The sequence below is a fragment of the Hemitrygon akajei genome, chromosome 2, assembly GCF_048418815.1.
Source record: "Hemitrygon akajei chromosome 2, sHemAka1.3, whole genome shotgun sequence".
Classification (NCBI taxonomy): Eukaryota; Metazoa; Chordata; class Chondrichthyes; order Myliobatiformes; family Dasyatidae; genus Hemitrygon; species Hemitrygon akajei.
The window spans coordinates 143,190,141-143,206,688 of NC_133125.1; the positions used below are offsets into that span (position 1 = coordinate 143,190,141).

At 42.3% G+C, this 16,548-nt stretch overlaps 1 long non-coding RNA gene across 1 annotated transcript; it reads right to left on the reverse strand.

Annotated features, from left to right (window-relative positions):
- Window positions 1–2,157: 2,157 nt before the first annotated feature.
- On the reverse strand, window positions 2,158–16,509 carry LOC140716204 (uncharacterized). Its single transcript, XR_012096267.1, has 3 exons — window positions 16,452–16,509; window positions 9,604–9,664; window positions 2,158–7,095 (listed from the first exon to the last, which is right to left on the reverse strand). It is a non-coding gene; the product is annotated as an uncharacterized lncRNA (long non-coding RNA).
- Window positions 16,510–16,548: the final 39 nt, after the last annotated feature.

Below are 16,548 nucleotides of genomic sequence, written 5' to 3' on the forward strand. Positions count from 1 at the left end.
TTGGGATCTAGCACCAACCAGATTTTCCCAATCCAATTACATTGAAATTGAAATCCCCCATGATTATTGCAACTTTGCCTTTTTTACATGGCTCTACTATCTCCTATTGTAATTTGTAGCCCACATCCTGGCTACTGTTCAGAGGCCAGTATATAATATCATCAGGGTCATTTTACCCTTGTAGTTTCTTAACTCTACTCACAAGGATTCTACATCTTCTCATTCTATGTCACCTCTTTCTAAGGATTTAATATCTTTTTTTTACCAACAGAGCCACCCCACCCCCTCTGCCTACCTGTCCATCCTTTCAATACAAGGTGTATCCTTGGATGTTACGCTCCCAACTGTGATCTTCTCTCATCCATGACTCAGTGATGCCCACAACATCACAGCTGCCAATCTCCATCTGTGCTACTAGTGCCCTTGAGCCTGGTGGTATGTGCTTTCAAGCTTTTGTCTCTTCTGGCCAATGGGAAGTGAGAGAAGAGAAAATGTCCCTGGTATGGACTGCGTAGACAGAGTCCATAGAGGGAAAGCTGATTTTCATGTAGGACTTCCCACAATATTCTGTAATTTCTCATCGTGATGGGCAGAGCAGTTGCCATATCAATCTGTGATTCTTTTACAGGACAATTAAAAATAATATGATTTATGAGAATCAGCATGAATTTATGAAAGGGAAAATATCTGATCAATCCATTGGAGCTCTTTGGGGATGGATCTAATATAGTAGATGAGGGGAGACTGTTGGATGTGGTAGCAGTCTTTTCCCCAGGGCAGAGGAATCCAAAACTAGGGACACAGATTTATGGTGAGGAGGGAAGACTTAAAAGGTACTGAAGAGGCAACTTTTTCACACAGAGGGTGGTAGTGTTTAGAATGTGCTGCCAGAAGAAGAGATTGAGGAAGGTACAATAGTAGCACTTAAGAAGTACTTGCAGGGGCAGGGTTTAGAGGGATATGGGCTGAATGCAGGAAATTGGGACTAGCTGAGTGGGCACTGGGGTTGGATTGGACCCACTGGGTCAAAGGGCCTGTCTCCATACCATATTGCTTTGTGACTGATTCTTGGTTTTCGGAAGATTTTCACAAGGACCATGCAGGAGGTTGATGAACAAGGCTATGGCACGTGGAATGAGAGGTAACGTATAAGCATGAATTGAGGTTTAATTGACAATTGGGAAACAAACGAGCCTTTCTCATATTGCAGGCTCTGACCGGTGGAGTGGTAGAGGGCAAAGAATACGTACGCAACGCTGAAAGAACTCAGCAGGTCAGGCAGCATCCGTGAGAAAAGAGTAGCCAACGTTTCGGGCCGAGACCCTTCACCAGGAATGGGGGGGGAAGAGAGGGCCGAAACCCAGTAATAGAGATAGGGGAGGGGGTGTCTCTAGGCCCTACCCCCTCCCCTATCTCTATTACTGGGCTTCGGCCCTCTCTCCTCCCCCCCACCCAATTCCTGATGAAGGGTCTCGGCCCGAAACGTTGGCTGCTCTTTTCTCACGGATGCTGCCTGACCTGCTGCGTTCTTCCAGCGTTGTGTATGTATTCTTTGATCCACAGCATCTGCAGTTGTATTTTTGTGGTAGAGGGCAAAGATGTTCGGACCCCAGTCTATAATCACAACCTACGTATAACCACGAGTCAACTGAGGGGACTAAATAGAATATATCTACATTTACTGATGACATGCAAAACTCCATGCAGTTGGGATTGAATATGGGTCACTAGTACTGTGAGGCAGCTGTTCTATGAACTGTGCTGCTGTGGACGCAGACAAACTAAAAGTATAAAGGCAGAGGAAAAGGGTATTCACATGCAAATCAGCTATGAATTTAATGAATGGCCAAACCTGCCCTGGGCTCTGAATAGCCTCCTCCTGTGGTATTCAGTGGAAATTAATGATTTAATAAAGGCAATAACAATTTATTACTGTCTTATTAAAGTAAATGATCTTAGCTTGTCACTGAGAAATTAAGGAGGTGAAAGGACTTAAGGGTAATTAATGGTGGAACGGTTAAAAATGTAAATATTGTACGTAGAAACAAATGTAAATTGATCATAAGCAGACTGTCCTGAAGTTTGATATTAATTGATTTGGGCATTATTGTGGTATAGATGATAAGTAAAAGAGAAAATGATAAGAGAAACTTGCTGTTAACTTCCCTAACGAGTTGCATTTATTGTCACGTGTGCAAGTACAGTGAAATGCAGGTACAAAGAAAAACTTGCTTTCAGCAGCATCACAGGCACAGAGTTCAGATAACACACAGAATATAAATTATGGATAAATGATACAAGACAATGAAAAAAAGTCTCTATAAGACTATAAGACATGGGAGCAGAATTAGGACATTTGGCCCATTGAGTCTGTTCCACCATTCAATCATGACTGATCTGTTTTTCCCCTCCTTGGCTCCACTCTCTGGCCTTCTCCCCGTAACCTTTGATGCCGTGTCCAATCAAGAATCTATCAAGCTTTGCCTTAAATACACCCAATGACCTGGCCTCCACAGCTGCCTATGGTAATAAATTCCACAAATTCACCACGATCTGGCTAAGGAAATTTCTCTGCATCTCTGTTTTAAATGGCCACCCCTCTATCCTGAGGCCATGCCCTCTTGTCCAAGACTCCCCTACCATGGGAAACATCCTTTCCAGATCTAATCTGTCTAGGCTTTTCAACATTCAAAACATTTCAGTGAGATCCCTCTTCATCCTTCTAAATTCCAGCGAGTATACATCCAAAGCTAACAAATGTTCCTCGTATGATAACCCTTTCATTCCCAAAATCATCCCTGTGAACCTCTCCTGAACCCTCTCCAATGCCAGCACATCTTTTCTTAGATGAGGAGCCCAAAACTGTTCACAATACTCAAGATGAGGCCTCAGCAGTCCCTTTTAAAGTCCAAGCATCACATCCCTGCTCTTGTGCTTTAGACCTCTTGAAATGAATGCTAACATTGCATTTGCCTTCCTCACCACTGACTCAATCTGCAAGTTAACCTTCAGGGTGTTCTGCACAAGGACTCCCAACTCCCCTTGCATCTCAGATTTTTGGATCTTCTCCCCCATTTAGAAAATAGTTATTAGTGCAAAATAAAGCAATCAGAGACAAGTCCATGGTATAGCAGATAATTTTGTTTCATGCACTGAGGTACAGTGAAAAACTTTGCTTTACATTCCATTCACACAGATCATTTCATCATATTAGTACATTGAGGTAGTACAAGGGAAAACAATAACAAAATACAGAATAAAGTGTTACGGAGAAAGTACAGTGCAAGTAGATAAATAAAATGCAAGGCTATAACAACATAGATTGTGAGGTCTTATTGTACTAGTGGATAGAAGCTGTCCTTAAGCCTGGTGGTATGTGACTTCAAGCTTTTGTATCTCCTGCCCAATAGGTTAGGGGAGAAGAGAGAACGTATATGGTCCAGGGGGTCTTTTATTGTACTGGCTGCTTTACTGGGGCAGCAATAAATGTAGACAGATTCCAAGGAAGAGAAGCTGAGCTGTGCACACAGCATTCTGCAGTTTCTCGGTAGTACAAGAGATGACCTATAGTGTTGCGTTGCTAAAGTAGGATTAGGGTGGTGTTACATTGCTGAGAACAGTAACACCTTCACATACAGCCTCACATGTGACCTAATCAGTATCCTCCACTGGAACATTCCATCATTAACACAAGGTTGGAAAAAAAAACAAAGATTAGTAGATTTATGAAACAAGTTTAAAGATTCAGTGGCAAAAATGCCCTGTCACATTGTACAGAGGACCAAATTATCACCAGGTGCATCACATGCAGCTTAACACTCTTGAGGAAAGACGAAATTCTAAAAATACAAGGTAATTAAGTTCAGCCTAGATATTTAATTTCCAGACTTCCATCAGAGAAAGAGCAGGTCAGGCAGCATCTGTAGATGAAAGAGTGAATGTTTCAGGTCATACCCTTTGTCACCTGTTATTTGAGATTTATTGATTTAATTGGGACTTAACACATTAATTAATTATTTGGAAGTATTTAGAGATGCTCTTTTACTCAAAGCATGAAAAGAGGCTGTTTAGACCATTGTCCGCTCCTCAAAGAAGTCTCACTAATCCAATTAGTCCCACTCTCCTCACCATCTGGGATATGTCCTCTTTTCATTACTACTGTCAGGGAGGAGGTACAGGAGCCTGCAGACACACAATCTACAATTCTGAAACAGCTTCTTCCCCTCTGCCATCAGATTTCTGAACGGTCCATGAATCTATGAACACTATCTCATTATTCAGATTTTTGCACTATTTATCTATTTTTGTAATTTATAGTAATTTTATGCCTTTGCACTGTGCTGCCATAAGATAAATTTCATGTCATCTAAGTCAGTGACAATAAACCTGATTCTGATTCTCTTCTGCTTCTTTCCCAAACCTCACATTGTTTCCTTCATTTGCATCCAATTCCTTCTAAAAAGAATTCTATTTTAAATCCGTTTCTACAACACTGCAGCTCCCCAGCATCAAAGACACTTTCAAAAGATGATGTCTCATTAAGGACCCCATCACCCAGGACACGTTCTCTTCTCATTGCTACCATCAAGTGTGAGCCTGAAGGCGTATACTCAACACTTCTTCCCCGCCACCATCAGATTTCTGAATGGTCAATGAACCCATGTACACCACCTCACTATTTCTTTTCCTTTATTTTTTGCTCCCTTTTTGCACTACTTACTTAATTTAAATTTATACATATATTTCCTATTGTAATATATAATTTTTCAAAATATTATGTATTGCAATTGTTGCTGCCACAAAACAACAAATTTCACAACATATGCCAGTGATATTAAACCTGATTCTGATTCTGATTTACTCTTTGTTTCTATGTCCATTGAGAAAAATATATAAGCAGAAATTTTGAGCAACATGGACAAAATGCAAAAGAGACTTCAGGAGGTCAGGTACAGAGGGAAATAAACAATTGACAGTTTAGGTCAAAACCCTTTGTCAGAGCTGGAAAGGAAGGGAGCAGAATCCAGAATAAGGTGGGGAGGGGAGGGGAAGAAGTACAAGCTGGCATGTGACAAGTGAAACCAGGTGAGGGGGTAGATAGGTGGGTGGGGAAGGCAGGGTGGTGATGTGACAAGTTGGGAGCTGATAGATGGGAGAGTTAAAAGGATGGAGAAGGAATTTAATGGGAGAGGACAGTGGATCATGGAAGAAAGGGGAAGAGGAAAGTCCTTTACTTCTTCAGCCCTTTACCACTTCCACATATCCACACCCAGCTTCTTACTTCATCCACCTTCCCCCCTCCCCTGGTCTCTCCTCTCACCTGCTAGCTCCCTCCACTTTCTTATTCTGGCTTTGCTCCCTTGCTTTCCAGTCCTAGTGAAGGATCTCAGCCTGAAACTCAACTGCTCATTCTCCTCCACAGATGCTGCCTGACTTGCTGGATACCCCCAGCATTTTGTGCCTGTTGCTCTGGATTTCCAGCATCTGCAGAATCTCTTGTGTTTGAACAGGAATTTTATCAACAGGTTCCAGTTGAGAACAGGCAAACCTGAATATGATAGAGATTACATGTGAAAGCAGGGCCATGAGTCCAGCAATGTTATTGAATCAGATAGGATTGGCTCCTGAATCAGAATCAGGTTTATTATCACCGGTGTGTGTTGTGAAATTTGTTAACTTAGCAGCAGCAGTTCAATGCAAAACATAATATAGAAGAAAAAAAATAAATCAATTATATTATATGTATATTGAATAGATTAAAAGTCACGCAAAAATCAGAAATAATATATTTTTAAAATGAGGTACTGTTCATGGGATCAATGTCCATTTAGGAATTGGATGGCAGAGGGGAAGAAGCTGTTTCTGAATCGCTGAGTATGTGCCTTCAGGCTTCTGTACCTCCTACCTGATGGTAACAGTGAGAAAAGGGCATGCCCTGGGTGCTGGAGGTCCTTAATAATGGATGTTGCCTTTCTGAGACACTGATCCTTGAAGATGTTCTGGGTACTTTGTAAGCTAGTATCCAAGATGGAGCCATCTAAATTTACAACCCTCTGCAGCTTTTGTCAGTCCTGTGCAGTAGCCCCCCCCCCCCCCCATACATCTTTAGAAGTTTGTAGTGTATTTGTTGACATACCAAATCTCTTCAAATGCCTAGATCATTGTCTTGCCTTCTTTATAACTGCATCAATATGTTGGGGCAAGGTTGGTTCCTCAGAGATCTTAAACCCAGGAATTTGAAACCGCTCACTCTCTCCATTTCTGATCCCTCTATAAGGATTGGTATGTGTTCCTTCATCTTACCCTTCTTGAAGTCCACAATCAGCTCTTTCGTCTTATTGATGTTGAGTGCCAGGTTGTTGCTGTGGCACCACTCCACTAGTTGGCATATCTCGCTCCTGTGTGCCCTCTCATCACCATCTAAGATTTTACCAACAATGGTTGTATCATCAGCAAATTTATAGATGGTATTTGAGCTATGCTTAACCACACAGTCATGGGTATAGAGAGAGTAGAGCACTTATGGTAGACTAAAAGTAACCCATATCCTTTCAGTTAAGTTGCTTTGAAACTATGCTTTGCTAACTTGAAAACCAAGCCATTGTTATGAGATTATTGTCTGGAAAAAAAAAATCACACAACTATAGATGCTGGAAATCTAAACTAAAAACCAAAAATGCTGCAAACCTTTAGCAGGTCAGTCAGCATCTGTGAAGAGAGAAACAGAGTGAATGTTTCAGGTCAGTGCTCTATGACATCTGTGATTTGATATTTATTGATATTATTATATTGCTAAACAATCTTACTTGTCTCATTCTAAAACTTTAGCTGATAATATTTCTGTGAAACTTTGATGAATGTTTCCTGCGTGAAGGAAACATTTGTAAATATAAGGATTTGTTCTTAATAAAATCATAGGTAAAATACCACAGATGCTAGAATCCTGAAAGAAAACAATTGAGGTATTTGGAATGTTGTTGTTTGCTTCAATTGTTTGTACGATTTATGTTTTTTCTCCTTGCTTTTGCATTGGGTGTTGGTCTTTTATTTTTTCTCTTTAATTGGGTTCTTCTGGATTTCTTGCTTTGCGGCTGCCTGTAAGCAAACAAATCTTAAGGTTGCATAATTTATACATTATTTGATAAAAAATGTATTTTGAATCTTAGAGTCTTTGTTGTCATTTGCCTCTAGAACTTTCATTTGTCTCTCTACCTGTCCCATTATATATCTGATAATTTCCCTTGACTTCCACTAGATTATAGACCCCTCTCTTTTTGATCCTTCTTTCTCTACCTACTTGTCCCTGACTGGAACAGATTGACCTGAAACATTAACCTCCTGTCTCCACTGTGGCCGGCTTTATTAAAGTGTCTGCCTCATGATGGTGTCTGTATGGAGGTTCCATGTTCCCCAGTGACTGCGTGGGTTCACCTTGTGTGCTCTGGATTCCCCCACATCACACAGATGTGTAGGCTGGTAGATAAAGTGGCTGCTGTAAATTGCTCCTTAGGTGCAGTTAAGTATCAGAATATGGGAAGGGTGCAAGGGAATGTGGGGAAAATTAGACTGAAGTAGAAATAGCAGGGCAATTGTAACACTCTGAGTACCACTATAGACTCATTGGGCAGATGGATCCTTGTATGTTGTATGGAACTATGAAGCAGTCAAAACATCTTCAGTCCACAGTGAAAGCAAAAACATTTGGAAACTGGGCCAAATTGCATAATTCCATTCAGTATTTTAGAAGTAACAGTTTGTACTTGCTAACTGGTGCTGGGGAATAAATGATAAATAATGCATCGAGCCTTACTGAGGCACTAAGCAACTCCAAATCCTTGGAAAAGGCACACCATCCCATTTCACCATTCTATTCCCATAATAGTGCAATCACAGGCCACCACTGCAAATTAACCTGCAAATATAAAAGAAAGAACCAAAGGTGACATACACCCAGTGGTACACCTGCTTGTTAATGCAAATAGCTAATGCGCCCAATCGTCACAGCAATTTAGTGCATGAAAACCTGCAGGCATGGTCATGACATTCGGTGGCTGTTCAGACCAAATATCAGAAAGGGAAAGAAATGTTACGTAAGTGATTTTGACTGTGGAATGACTGGTGGCAGACGGGGTGGTTTGAGTATCTCAGAAACTGCTGATCTCCTGGGATTTTCACGCACAACAGTCTCTGGAATTTGCAGAGAATGGTGCAAAAAAACAAAACACAACCAATGAGTGGCAGTTCTATGGGCAAAAATGCCTCGTTAATGAGAGAAGTCAGAGGAGAATGACCAGACTGACTCAAGCTGACAGGAAGGTGACAGTAACTCAAATAGCCACACGTTACAACAATGGTGCACAGAAGAGCATCTCTGAATGCACAACTCGTTGAACCTTGAAGGCTACAGCAGCGAAGACCACGAAGGTACAGGAGGTACCTAATAAAGCGGCCACTGAGTGTAAAAAGAAGTAAAATATTACCAAGCATAAATGAACTCATGTTGTGAGATTTTAGACTGAGTTTACATTTTGGCTGAGTGGTGATGGAGACAATTCAGTGATTATTCAAACATCAGAATATCTTGTTAGCATTGCCCTTGAGATTTAACAATTCGTTGTTATTAGAGGTGTGTGTGTGTGTGTGTGTGTGTGTGTGTGTGTGTGTGTGTGTGTGTGTGTTTGTGTTTTGAGGCAGATCAAAAGCACGCTTATTCAACACGGAGCAGTGATCTCAAGTGCAATGACGTCACAGATTAATATACTTCACATCAAAGGGGACTTCAAAGAAATATTTCCTTAATGTCACGAAGAACTGGGAGCTTGACTAAGCTGTGTTTCGAACAGCTAGAAAGTGATATGGAAATACTGAGTTACAGGAAGCAGGCTCCTCTGGAAGTACAGACAAGTTTGCATTCAGTAATCCCCCTGAGGTATTTATACTGCTTGTGTGAATTAAGGAGAAACTCTGTGAGTTACTCTGTAACCTGAATAATACATCTATATCTACACATTGGTATCTTAAAGCCCATTTGCTTCTGAGTCAGATACACCATGATAACAGGGATTTTAAACTTGCATTTTTCATATCATAAGTACATGCAGAGCTTTTATAATTACAAACATTGCAGCAATGCATTAATGTGTGAATAAAAGAAAAAAAGTTCACAAACTTAGAATATTCCAAATTGCTTTGTAAATGCAAATGTTCTTTTTGAAGCACAGTTAGGGTCATAGAGTGAAAGGTGAAAAGTTTAAGGGGAACATGAGGAGGAACTTCTTCTCTCAAGAGGGTTGTGAGAGTGTGGGGCGAGCTGCTAGCACAAGTGGTGCACGTGAGCTCGATTTCAACTTTTAAGAGAAGTTTGGATAGGTACAAGGGTGGCAGGGCTATGGTCCGTGTACAGGTCAATGGGAGTAGGCAGCTTAAATAGTTCAGTATGGACTAGATGGGCTGAGGGGCATGTTTCTGTGCTGTACTTTTCTATGACTATATCACTGTACAGAAAACATGGCAGGCAGTTTGCAAATATCAAGATCCTACAATGGTTTTGTGAAAAGTATCCATAATATGTTTTGGTGATGCTTAATCAGAAATAAATCTTACCTCCAGCTCATCAGGGGAAAAACTCCCGTTCTTCAAAATCGTGCCATGAAATTGTTCAACTCTGTTGAAAGAGTAGATAAAACATTGGTTCAATGCCTCACTGAAACATGGCACCTCCGATGATACAACCCTTCCTGCTGAAGGGATCTGTCATCCTGGATTGAAAAGTAAAGCCTCCAGAGCTGGATTTGATCTCTCAGCTTTCTAACTCGCAGACAAATACACCAACATTGACACTGCAGCTGTATTAATCACATGGTAACTTGTTGGATGATTTGTCTGATCAGTCTGGCTTGTAATGGAGATAGTGCACACATAGGTGGCAGTATTTGAATAAATTATCATTGTGATAGACAAATGCTGTGTAACACAGCTGGTAGAACTGCTACCTCGCAGCACCAACAACCTAGGTTCGATCCTGACCTCGGGTATTGCCTGTGTGGAATTTGCATTTTCACCTAGCGACCACATGGGTTTCCTCCAGATGCTCTGAAATCCTTCCACATCCCAGTTGATTCTTTCCAGAGTCTAAATTCAGCTGACTCTTAACGTCCTGACTTTGACTGTTTATTCCCCTTCATAGATGCTGCCTATGCTTGAAAGGCAGCTGAAGTTCCCCAACCATATCACAGCCACCGTCCTGTGACCAGACATTGTCCTTGTGTCTGAGTCTACCAAGCAAGTGGTGCTGCTGGAGTTGACAGTCCCATGGGAAGAACGCTTGAAAGGGGCCTTTGAAAGGAAGCTCTCCAAGTACACAGGACTGGTCAGCAACTGTCAGCAGGCTGGATGGAGAGCGAGGTGTCTCCCAGTGGAGGTTGGATGTAGGGGATTCGCAGCCCGTTCCTTAGCCAGAGCCATCAGCAATTTGGGCATCAAGGGAGAGAGGAAGAGGAGAGCCATCCGCAGTACCACCGATGCGGCAGAGAAGGCCTCAAGATGGCTGTGGCTCAAGAGAGGGGAGCCATGGAGTCATAAGTAGCTAGCCATCTGGACACAAGCTGGGGTCTGATCAGCCCCAGCTGGTTCACCTGGAGGAGGGTGTATGATGTTGAAAGACCTGAAACACCCGATGATTCCAGGAACATCGCTGAAGGTGTGTCCAGAGGCATCAGTAGATGTATGTACACAGCCTAACTTGCCTAGTTCCCCCAGTATTTTCTGTGTGATGCTCAAGATTTCCAGCATCTGCAGAATCTCTTGTGTTTATGACTTATAACAGCCTTTTCGTTGTGGGTTGTTTGGTGGTTGTCCTAGTAAATATGGTAGATCTGGGGCAGAGGGTGGGGCGGGAGGGATTGAGGCAATATGCAGAGAACTGGTTATAGGGAAAATTAGTGAGGAAAAGGGATTGTTCTGGAAGGCAGCATGGACTAGGTGGGACAAATAGGATATTTCTGTTTTAAGGAAAGGTGAAGAATTTAAGTAACTATAAACTAATAGCGTTAGAATAAGTAGCCGTTTTATTACCACTGACATGAAATTTGTCATTTTGCAACAGCAGTACAGTGGAAGACCTGAAAAAATAAGTAGTGCAAAAGGCAAATAACAATATTTTATTCATGGGTTCATGCATCATTCAGAAATCTGATGGTGGTGGGGAAGAAGTTAGAAACATAGAAAACCAACAGTGCAATGCAGGCCCTTCGGCCCACAAAGTTGTTCCGAACATGTCCCTACCTTAGAAATTACCAGGCTCACCCATTTTTCTAAGCTCCATGAACCTATCCAAAAGTCTCTTAAAAGAACCTATCGTATCCGCCTCCACCACAGTTGCCGGTAGCCCATTCCACGCACTCACCACTCTCTGCGTAAAAATATTACCCCTGACATCTCCTCTGTACCTATTCCCCAGCACCTTAAACCTGTGCCCTCTTGTGGCAGCCATTTCAGCCCTGGTAAAAGCCTCTGACTATCCACACGATCAATGCCTCTCATCATCTTATACACCTAAGTTGTTTGTAAAACATTGAGTGTGGGCTCCAGGCTTCTGTACCTCCTCACTTATGGTAGTAACATGAAGAAGGCTTGGCCCAGATGGTGAGGATCTTTAATGATGGATGCTGCCTTCATGAGGCACCACCTCTTGATGGTGGGGAGGGTTATGCCCATGATGGAAGTGACTGGGTCTACGACCATGTGCAGTTTCTTGCGATTCTGGACATTAGAGCCTTCATACCAGGCAGTGGTACAAGCAGTCAGGATGCTCTCCACCATACATCAGTAGAAATTTGCAAGTCTTTGGTGACATACCAAATCACCTCAAACTTCTTTTCAAATCTTTTTATTATAATAATTATTATTATTATTATTCAAAAATACACTAGTACATTGCCTCAAACTTCAAATGAAGTGGAACCACTGGCATGGCTTGTTCATGGTTGCATCAATGTGTTGGGGGCCCAGGACAGATACTTCGAGATGTTAACACAAGAAACTTTAAGCACAGTTATTTACTGTATCTAAATTAAATACAATTCACCTCCAATAATGTTTGTAAACTCTTGGGGGCTTACAGTAAAGATCATAACTACATATGGAGTAAACAAACCAGTCCATCTTCTCTTCCTTCAAATGATATATCAAACATAGTGCTTTTTTCAACAATTAAATCAAATCTACAGCACATGTACAGGTATTCAAACTAGCCTTCTACATAAAAACACAAAATGTTGGCAGAACTCAGCAGGCCAGACAGCAGGCTGAAACAGCCCGAAACGTTGTCACTACCTCCTCCCATAGATGCTGTCTGGCCTGCTGAGTTCTGCCAGCATTTTGTGTTTTTATTTATTTCCAGCATCTGCAGATTCACTTGTGTAGCCTTCTACACTGCTGTTTTATGTTCTCTCAACCTTCTTCACCTCCCCCTATAGACTATTCATTCTTCTTCTGCTGTAGATTCTTCCAAAGTAAACTCTGCAATACCAATATGAAGCAAAAACTAGAACAGGGATTTCCAACCTGGGATTCGTGGACCCCTTACTTTATGGTATTGGTCCATGGGCATAAAAATGATTGGGAACCCTTGGACTAGAAGGTGCCGGGAAGTGAAGAATTAACTCAACTCACTGGAGAACAAATCCCTTTTTGGGTTGTAATATCTGGGCATCTCTGGAAAATCAGAACATTAGCCCTTTGCTAACAGCCACTAGACTCTGCAGCAAGAAGCCCACCTTTCTCAGGCTTTGTACAACTTTGTATACAACTTTGGTTCAGCCAAATCTGTGGGGTTGGGATGTCTCACCCACTGAACCCTGGTTTGTGAGAATGCTCTGTGATTTACTGCCCCTGCCTGACAAGAAATTGCATACAATTATAAAGAAATATATTTAAGAATGTTAAAGTTATGAAACGAAAGAAAAAAAACAAGAAGGGCCCATTACTTTTAAATAGTCAAGTGTGCACTTAAGTTGGAGCTCATCCTGAACTTGTCTGTCACTCACGCACTTGACCCTTGGTCTGCGTGAAAGCACAGAATCTTCAGAATGTCGCTCGAAATCCATCTTGAACAAATGGATCTCCCACTGGAGCGTTGGCCCTTCCTCCTTGAAGCCATTCGTCTGCACAAAGCACCTTCTGCAACAGGGACAGAATCCTTAGCCATCGTTCCTCCTGTCTTCTCCCAGCTCCTGCCAACAAAGACTTTCAGCTCAGTGTTCTCCAGGACCTTCTCCCAATTCCAATCTCCTGATTGGCTAACATCACATTCCTAAGTTGAACGACAAAGCTTCTCATCGCAGCTCAAACTCAAACAAGCAGAAAGCAGTACTGACTGCTCATACAGAGCTCCCTTTAAATCAAATTTTGGTTCAGTAGATACCTTTCAGACTTTCCTGAGCCAAAGACACTCCAGAAGCTTTCAGGGGACACAGCAAGTCCACACTGAGTGAGAATTGCATTGTCAATGGCAGTCCCTTTTCTACAAGACATTTATCAATGTCCAACATTTGGAAAGTAGGTTACTATTCAAGGTGCTTTTCCAATGAAGAACAGGAAAATCAGTCTAAATTTGTTGCTCAAGAGACTGAAGTATTTTCATTTTCTCACTGAAGAACTCACAGGAAAGGCAGCCAGGATGTTGTCAGGACTTGAGGGCCTGGGTTATAAGGAAAAATTGTGTAGATTGGGACTTTATTCCCTGGAACATGGGTGTTAAGTAGAGTTATAGAGAATAAGAGGGGCATAGCCAGTGTGAAAGTACTGTCATTTTTCCATGGAAGGGAGGATTAAAAACAAGAGGGCATAGGTTTAAGATCAGAGGCAAGAGGTTAAAAGGGACATCAGGTGCAACTTCTTCACACAAAGAGAGTTGCATATTAGAAAGAGCTGTCAGAAATAATGGGTGAGGTGGGAAAATTTAAAAGCCATCTAGATAAGTACATGGAAAGGAGAGGTTTAGAGGGCTAAGGGCCAAATGCAGGCAGATGGGAATGGATTGCTAGGTAACCTACTCAGTGTACCTGGCATGATATTGGAAGCCTGTGCTGACCAACTGGCTGGAATGTTCAGGGGCATCTTCAATCTCTACTGCTGCAGCTGGAGCTTCCCATCTGCTTCAAAAAGGCATTGGTCATACTGGTGCCCAAGAAGACCTAGGTGAGCCATCTTAATGATATTGCCTGCTAAGACTGACATCTACTGTGATGAAGTGTTTTGGTCATACCTGAAATTATTTCTTGCCTGAATGAGGACCCAAACTCGCTACAATAGATCAACAGTGGATGCAATCTCTGACTCTCCACTCAACTTTGATGAAGCTAGACAACAGTAATACATAGATCAGGCTGCCTTTTGTCAATTACAACTCAAGTGTTCAATGCCCATCATCCCCTCAGTACTGATCAAAAAGATTCAAAACCTAGGCCTCTGAACTTCATTCTGCAACTGGATCCTTGACTTCCTCATTGGGAGATTAAGTCAGAGTGGATTGGAAGTAGCACTCTTCCTCATTGATAATTGCACCTCAAGGATGCGTACTCAGCCCACTGCCCTACTCTCTACATTCATGACTTGTTGCTAGGCAAACACCATCTATAATTTGCCAGTGACACGACTGTTGGAGGCAAAATCTCAGATGGTGCGGAAGAGGTGTACAGGAGAGAGATTAGATATTTGGGCAATTTTGCAACAACCTTGCACTCAACATTACTAAGACCAAAGAATTGACCATGAACTTCAGGAACGGGAAGTTGGGAGAACATACACCAATCCTCATTGAGGGGTCAGCAGTGGAAAGAGTGAACAGATTCAAGTTCCTGGGCATCAACATCTCAAAGGATCTATCCTGGGCTCAACACATTGAAGCAACCACAAAGAAGGCATGCCAGTGGCATGGACATCTTCAGAAGGCGGTGCATCAAGAAAGTAGCATCTATCATTAAGGGCTGCCATCCAGGTTGTGCCCTCTTCTCATTAGTAATATCAGGGAGGAGGTGCTGGAGTCTGAAGACCCACACTCAATGTTTTAGGACCAGCTTCTTACCCTCCACCATCAATTTTCTGAACACTACCTCATTATTCCTCTTTTTTCATTTTTCTAGTAACTGATAGTAATTCTTATCTTGCACTCTATTACTGCCGCAAAACAAGAAATTTCACGACATACTGTATGTCAGTGGTAATAAATCTGGTTCTGTGACACTGTTTGAAAGATCCTGCTGTGTCTAAACAGGACGATGCTTTTCTTCTGTTAACAGTGGGTACTTTCTTTAGCTGATCAGGTGTAAAGTTTCCATGAAATAGCAAAGAAAAATTAATGTTGCATTACAAATATCGCCAAGTCCACCATGGCAGGGTTATCGAGTTCTAGCCATACTGCTTAGGACAACAGATGCAAATAACCAGAACCCCCATAGATTAATTAGCAGACTTCTGCTGTACTGCAGATTTCTGGCATCAGTTTGTCAATAATTGAGCATCCTCATCAAGAATGGCACGTGCAAAAGCAAGTCTCTCGAAAGAACTACCCGGTAGTTTCTTCCACCAGCTGGAGCTGTACCATGAAACAAGGAACAGTTGTGTAGCTTGCTACTTCTCTCTGGTGGTCAGGAATCAAAAGTGCAGCCAGCGGAGCCAGAAAGATAGATAATGCTAAGGTGCGGAGGTTATAATTACTTTGACCTATTAATAGCTTGAACAGGTGTGCAGGATATAATTTCAAAATTTGCAGAGATACAAACTCAGAAATAACAAGGACAGCGAGTCTTCGGGAGAATAGAGATTTACTAAAAATAGAGACGTAAAATACCAATGAAATTTATTATAAAGTATTAAGTTGCATATTTTGTGATGAGAGGGAGAAGGTGCAAATTAAAACTAAACTAGACCAGACAGTTGCATCGGGAAAAACACCAAGCAGACTGGCCAGTCCTAAGCCCCATTCATCAAGCAGGATGTCGAGGCATCAGAAAAGGAAAACAACAGTGTATTTCAAAGTGGGGTCACAATACCTTCCTTCTGTTCCTCAGTGTGGCAGCACTAGTGCTTCTTTCGACTCAGCACCACCTCCCCCCACCCTAATACTCCTCCCTCCTGTTGGTTGCCTCCCTTCCTATTCCATCGTGTAGGAAACCTCTCCACTCTCACCCCATGTGTCTCTACTTCTACCCCTCATCCATCGCAGTCTCTCCCCTCCTCTTTCCCCTTCCGACCACTTCCTCCCTCCTTACCCGTCCACTCCCACTCTCCCTTCCTCCCACGATCCCTCAACCCTTCTGTCGCTACCTCTATCCCTCCCTCCCTACTCCCTAACCCCCTCCAATCTTTGTTCATCGCCCTCCGCATCTTCATCGCTGTGACGATCACTATCCCTGCTTTAAACCCCACTCCCACCTTCCATCTCAACTCACCTCCGACTCCCGCTCTCCACTCAATCCATCTCACTCCCTAGCCCCACTCCCATTTCACCCTCCCTCCTCTTGACTCTTAACATATTTCCTCCGTTGC